This window comes from Corvus kubaryi, unplaced genomic scaffold, assembly GCF_017639235.1.
Source record: "Corvus kubaryi isolate FWS band 111438036 unplaced genomic scaffold, C.kubaryi_AGA036_p1.0 37284, whole genome shotgun sequence".
Lineage (NCBI taxonomy): Eukaryota > Metazoa > Chordata > Aves > Passeriformes > Corvidae > Corvus > Corvus kubaryi.
In genome coordinates, this window is record NW_024581088.1 from 4,488,573 (window position 1) to 4,496,267 (window position 7,695).

A 7,695-nucleotide genomic window follows, 5' to 3' on the forward strand; every position below is an offset into this window, starting at 1 on the left:
TCTTGGCTTTAAAGGTCTGCTTGCTTCTGCAACTGCCTCCAAATTATAGAAAGGCTCCAGACTGGAGAGGGGAGGGAGAGAAGGGGGGAATAACATAAGGACTGAGAAAGAAAGGCTTGAATTTAATTGCCCTAAAAATTTCAATCATTCAATCTGGTAATTAGAGAGCTGGCTGATTCAGAAAGCAATTTCATTTTGAAAAAAATAAAAAAAAAGAGCCCAACAAGATAATTGATGCTAAGTGAATATTTTACCTGAAATATTAAATACCAAACTTAAGTCTGCCTCCAGGGCCCTTTCTGCTACCCCTTTTTGATCTGTCTTTCTACTTCTTTGTATTTTTCCTCTCACATGACTCAACAGAACAGGACACTCCTTCAGAGAATCAGATTGTCACAGGGACAGGTTTATTTGAACTCTCTGTGCTGAGAAGGAGACAACATAATGATTTATTAGTAAAAAAAAAGTAATAATAGGAAGTCTCCTGAGATTCAGCCTGGCTGCAAATCTCAGTGAGATTTTCCAGTGTTGAGTCTCTGTGTCTGGCCACAAGCACAGTCTGATACCCTACCAAGGGGAACAGTTTTCTTTAGGAGCTGATCAAGTACAAGGTAACAGCTTTCTTTGTCAATTTAACAAGGATTAGCAGAATGTTTCATGTTTAATTCTGGACTCTCTGATGCTGTGAAATGATACTTCAAGGTAGAGCTCTGCAGTCCTGCAGAGCACTGTGGGTGTCAGTGTCACAGGGGTCTGATTGCACAGGTCTCTTGGCAGGATGGAGAGCAGAGCTGGTTTATTGCACACTGCTCAGGAGAGTAACTGCTCATTGTCTAATACTTAATGGCCTAATGAACAAGGGCAGCATCCCATACACACCTTAAAGGAATGTAGTGTACCTGGAAATTAGGTAGATAATAATTTATGCTGCATTTATAGATGAGAAATGATAAAGAAAATGCACATGACACATTGGATTCTGGTTTCCTGTGCTGTTCTAAGTGCTCACCTGTGCACCGTTTTCACACAAAATATTACACTTTATTCCTGTTAGTAACGTTAAATTTTAATCTTAAAAGACCTTTTTAAGTGACATTCCACATCTATTACTGCTCAGGAAGCCCACATCAAATGTATTCAGGTGCCTTTGCAATTTCCGTCTTTGAGACTGATCATGAAAATGTTTTTGATCTGTACAATATTCACAACCTAAAAGGGCAGATGACAGGTCTCGGGGACAATCCTTGTGGGGAGATGGGATGCCAGATGCAGTGCCAAATGAAATGTGGCCTTTTCTTGCAGCCAGAAAAAAAATCCAGTGATGCTGAATATGCTACGTAGGAAGTGTATAGTAAGAACCTCTCTAAGTGTTGGGGCTGTTGCAGGCCAAGTTTTGAGACCAACTCCATACCAAAACATGACTCTGCCTCTGCCCACAGAGAGTTTTCTGACCTGCCTTTGAGTGGATGCCTTCAAAAGAAGACAAGTGGCAGTTAATCAGGTTTGGGAACATCCTGCCCAGAGGTGGGAACGATCCCCTAATCTTTAGGAGAGCTGCATTTCAGCCTTTCACTAAAGGACTCCACTTTCTGTGCAAGTCCCAGAGCTGAGCAAACTCTGGGACAGGAGTATAAACCAAGGCACTAAAGGAAGAACATCAGCTAATTCCCACAAAGCCACCAGACAGAACTACCAAGATAAGGGGGACTTCAAGCCCTCCAGAGAAAATTAGCAACTTGCCTTGAACCACCCACTTTCCCTTAATCACCTTAAATTTATCAGGAGCTCCTGTTCTTTTCAGAGCCATGATGATGCCTTTTTCTTTTCTCTGTACAGTTGTTCTCTCAGCAGCTGATTAAATTCTTCATACAGAAGACAGGTTACCCACAAAGTCTGGTCTCAATGCCGTATTTTGGAGCCTGGCAACAAGGCGAATCTCAGGCAAGTGAGTCTTATGTTCACCGTGTACACCGTGTATGTTCCTGCAGTACAGGTACGGAAAAGGAGCTATTACAGATACCTCTGCAGAATTTTAAATAAATTAAACAGTGCAAATCCCACTGCGAATCGCCTCTCTCTGTTGAGCAGAGACACAAACACCGTTTTGGAAACAGCCAGGACTGCTGTAACTGTTAATTAAGTTCTGTGCATTTGTTGTTCAGGACACTGAATGCAAACCCCCTTCTGTGAGCTACCCCTCCCTCTCAGAGAATTCATAGCCACTATCTAATCTGACAAAAACTGTGTACTATTTTATACTTGGAGGTCACTTTATGTTACTTACAGTGTGTTGCATTATGTCAAAAGGCATAACACAACCTAATGAAAAGCAGACCGATATAACTCAACCTGACATCAATGACATAATATGATGTGGCTACTGAGAAATGCACTGTTGTCATTGTTTTGTGTTTTCATCTGATACCTACTTGCCATTCCCATGTGGGGCATTTGTTGCAGAATTTGGAGAAGAAGGTTATGGACTGAGCATGCCTAATTCTGCTGTGGCTCCCCAAATTTTTGCACTGAGATCACTTGGTTGGATTTGCTGGGGGTTCCTTCTGATTTACGCTAGCAAGAATCAAGCTCTAAAAAATCATCACATAAAGAGCAATTACATTAGGAAAGCCATCAGGTTGGAAAATGCAGCTCCTGGGAGTAAAGAAATGACAACAGTGTTACAGCCCTGTAACCTTAGCTCAGCCCTCCTGGGCAGTAAAGGAGCCTGCACTATTTTTCCTGCAGGATGTCATTTCATTTTGTAGAACTGTGTAGCAAAGCAGCTGTTCAATATTTCTCTTAACTTTTTCACGTAGTCTGTGGTCCCATATCTCATTTGCTGCACATCAAACAAATCCTTTTGTGGCTTAGGTACTTTTCTTCTTCCTGTTTTTATTTGCTATTGTGTTGTTCTAATTACCACAGTAGATGTGTATTTCAAAACCAAGGCTGAATCTGTCTTCCCAATGCACCCACAAGGTTGAAACACACTGTGATTCCTTCCTTGTTCCACAGACAAAATTGCATCTATAGGCCTGATGGGAAGCCTGTCCTAGACAAGGCTAGAGTAAAAGGCAGCAAAATCCTGGCCTTTTGCATTAATCCTTTATTTTTTATTCCCTGGCTACTTTATCCTGCCCAGATCCTCAGTGGAAAAAGCAGGCATGAGCCTTATTTGTGAGAGCCTTGGGCAACAATAGGTGAAAATGGATTGTTCTGGCCATGTCATGAATCCATTCAGCAGAACCAAAACAGGAGACCCAACAGTAGCCAAAATAATTGAGCTGGTGGATTATAATGAACACAATTTACTTTCCACTAGAGTTTTACAGACAAATCCATCAAAAAAACCATCTCTAGCTTCTTCTCCCCTCTAACACAGGCCATAGCATTTTACATATCAATTGCTGTATCAAGCCCATGTCTTCTGGTTGAGCTAGACCATATTTTTAAGCATTGCTGCTGTGGTTATTATTAATATTATCTTATGTTGATGGCGCTTGGCCAAGCCACCTAAAGCCATTGCTTCCTCAGTGACAGAATTCAGCCCCCAGTGACTCTGAGCCAGGGTGGTCAGAGGACTCAACCTCACGTTCCACACTCCAGCACGTCCTCCACTCCCACCTCGTGCTGCTGGTCATTCCAGGGGTGGCATCTCCACATGAACTATTTGGGAGACTTTGGAAGCAGTGGGACAGATCACAGCATTATTGCTGCAAGATAGGATTTGGTGAGAATGTAATCAGTTTCTGCTGGCAAAGCCTGCTCTTCCTGGCAGCAAGAACTCTGCTGAGAAGTTTGGGTTTAGCAAAGCAGAAGTCAGGAATGGAGGGAGGTTAAAGGAAAGCTAAAGAGCTCTGGGAAGCCAGGTGAGGTTTAGACATCTGCCAACGTTCTGGCCAGGTATCCCCACAGAACGTTCACTTAAAACTTTCAAAGAATGAAGGAGCAAGCCCACCATTTGTCAAATGGTTCTCCCTGCCAGAAATTTTGCCTGAATGTTTCTGTCTTTTATTTCGATTTTGGTGGGGTTTACTATGCCATTTTCTGTTAGGATGAGATCTTATTTTCTAAGTTAATCTGCTGCATTTGTACTTTCTGTCTGGATCCAAAAACATATGCCTAATTTCTGAAAATGTTTAGAATAGGGCATGGAGCTTCCTAAAATTTCGGGGTGAGCAATTGGAACTCTTCACCTGAAATCTAACAATGTAAGGTTCCACCTCCTCTGAAAAAAATTCAGCATAGCAAAATCCAACTTTGTTTACAGAAAATAATATCTGAATATTGACCCAGTAGCTAAATTCATGCCAGATGTTTGTGATTTAATTGCAGATGAGTCTTGGAGTGTGTTGGTTCACATCACACTGAGGTTTGGAGCCAGTGATGCTCCATTGCAGGTTACAACACACACACACAGAGTGGAAGAGAACAGAGGCAGCAGTACCACCTCAGAATACAGCACAGATTTTAGGCTACACCATCCATAAGAGCAGTAGAAAAGGGGCTGCCAAATGAGGGACAATTCAAGAATTTAAATGCAGTAGAAAATGCCAGCTGAAATAGTCACTTTGGAAATTATGGGTATAGTAGCTTGGCATTGCTCTGCAGAGGTTGAATGTAGAACATGGTAATATCCCTCCAGCACAGTAGTTGTAAATCAAGGAGCCACAAAGGCATTTAACAACTCTTTGTAAATGTCACAAGTTCCTAATTCAATCCTTTGGCACTTTTCTAAAAAACTGTAATGGGGGAATCATCACATGGCATAGTAACAAACTCCGCTGTTTGTGCTAATGAAACAAGCCACACTCCTAAGCTTGGCTTATAATTATGGAAAGGAGCACAGCCCATAAGAAAGGTGCCATATTCTGACCTCACAAACATTAGCATGAACCCATTGTCACCTCTTAGAAAAAGTGGGACTATTTGGGACTGACCATCATGAGAATGAGGACAGAATCTGGATGCTTCTCAGCATTCACAGAGTCATGGAATGGTTTAGGTTGGAAGGGAGCTTTGAAGATCAGCTTGTCCATAGCGCTGAAAGCTGAGGTTCCTCAGCAGTGCAGGAGCTGTAGGTGAAATGTGCAGGAGGAAGGATTGTCCTGGCAGTGGAGGCTCAGTCATCACAGTGGGTGACAGCACATCCTACCAGTAAAGGACCTCCAGGTGGGACCCAGCCAGTGACCAGCTCTGAGACGAGCTGAGCACCTCCTGTAAAAGTCTTCTGAAAACAGACAGACACATTCACAATGATGCTCCAGCAACTTCAGCCCTCAGACTGACTCACTGGGGACTTACTGCCTGAGAACTTTGGTGACTGCGGGTAGAACCTGCAGATCTGACACCCTAAGCCATGCCTGAGTGTCTTTGCTCCTGCCTTTGCAGCCTGTGGTAATCCTTACTCTGAGCTGAGACTAATCAGGTTCTTTCAACTTAGGACCCCCCAAGCTATCCTCATTCTATTGGATGGATTACCCTGTTGTGACATGTCTCGACCTGCTGCTCGACTCAGTTCTCTTGCTAACCCATTTTACATTCCTGGCACTTCAAAACACAGACATTAGTTATGTATGCATGCAAGCCAACCCCAATGTACTCAGAAATGCAACACAGAATCCCCTGGTAGTTTGAAAATACACACTACAGTCACTCAAACAGGAGGAAATGCAAATGCCACACTCAGACACATTGGCATATTCCCATTTAATCCATACAAGTATCCCAAAAGCAGGAGTCCACCCCCTCAAAAGTCATGTTTTAGAAGACATAAGGTTTAAAAAATAAGAATAAATTGTAATTATGCCTCTCAGGTGGGCTAAATTACTCCTTGAGGAACTAGTCTTCCTCCCTTGGCTATGAAGGAAATACCTTTAACTTGAGCTTTTTGGTTTAAAAGCAATCTGAGCCACAAATCCAGCATCTTGGCCATACAGAGACTCCCTAAAGCCCAAAGCCTAAAGCCCAAAACATGAGAACAGACAAAACTGAAATGATCTGGATGCACAGAGGGTTGAACTTTTTTAAGAAACAAACTTGACCCACATTGTTACCTTTCAGTAGAAGTCAAGACCAAGGTTTCTAGAAGCCAAAATCTCCCCTGAAGAGAGGAGCAGCAAACTGCTCAAGGTACATCCTTCACTAGTGGGTTGCAGGTTGTGGTGACAGTGCTCCACAAACCATCTGTCATCCCCTCTGCAGGGGTGGAAGCTGCCCCTTGCTGAGGAGAACAAGTGCAGGAGGGAAGTGCTGTTGACTCCTCTCTTTCACTGGAGCCCAGGCAGGGTCAGCTGGAGCCAGGTCCCTGCAAAGGAGGGACACTGAGCACACACTCTGTCCTCAAAATAATTTGGGAAAGGCACTTCCATGGTACTGCTCAGCACAGCTGTGGGTGGACATCATGCACCTTCTCACTGCAAAAGTACAGAGCAATGCACTGAGGAAAATGTTCTTTGGGAAAGGAAAAATATTTGGAATCGAAACTGGAAGATGCTTACCATGAATAACTGTGGCTCCCAGCCTAACTTCCGCCAACTGGAATACAGGTAATGGCAATGACTGCAGAGGCAGGGCCACCACAACTTCCCACAGGGAGCCAAAAACTTAACAAGCTCCTCAGAAGACAGAATTAAAGAATAGCCACCTTTTTCTAGTTTTTACTTTTCTTATGGTGAGTGAGTAGTTCTCTCTCATCAATGACAGGCACTGAATTCATCCTGTATTGAAAGGACAAATGCAAAATAACCCAGGAAATCCTCTGTGTTCACTTCCAGACATAAGGACGTGGTTCAGAACCCACAGATCACATGCATGCATCACTTATTGAGAGCAGAGAAGAAAACAAAGTCCCACAGGCAAGTCTGCTGTGAACTCCTAACTTAAGGTTCTTAAATATGCCAGGCAGAAGGAAATCCAATTTTCATTAACCTCATTAAGCCAGACACTCTTTTGCCTGCTGAGTGCCCACTTCAGTGAGGCAGGTAAATGTACAGTCTGTTTAGACCCTATTTTTATCTCGTTTCATGTGTTTATACATGACCAAGCCCTCTTCACTCATTTAGCCACTGTAGCTGTGCACTTGTGCAGGAACCCACGTGGATAAATGTGGGTTAGTGATGAGAGAGAGGTCATTTGCATTTTGGTGTTTGTCAGTGTGACATGCAAAGAGTTTCTGTGCAAGGAGGCATCAGTGGCAAGTCATCCTGCTTTTGCTGTTTATGGGGGTTTTGTTTGTGTGAGGAAACAGTCAAATATTCAAGGCTAATAGAGATGCAAAGAAGTACCTTTAGCAAATCCAGTCATCACTCCACACTTGTTGCCTGCTTCTTACCAGCAAGGTGACAGATCATGGAAGAAAGGATAAACTCGGGGTGCATTACTCCTTACTCTGGTCTTTAGGTCAAAGAATGTGTTATGTATCCTGAGATTTCAGTAGGAGCTCTTGGATATTCAGGGATTTTTTAATCAACTCACTTATCTACTTGACAGAATGTACAATTTTAGTTCCTCATGTATAAGATAGGATGTTGAGGTGTCCTGCAATGTTAAGTGGTTAGAAAAAATACACCCCAGAGCTCTTCAAGTAGCTCTTTCTCATTGTAAACCACGCTTGACTTCCTGATTTGTTTGAGGAAAAAGCCACTGAGTGTGTAGACGTCTTTTATTCCTCTTATCCACAATTCCTTAGAGAAT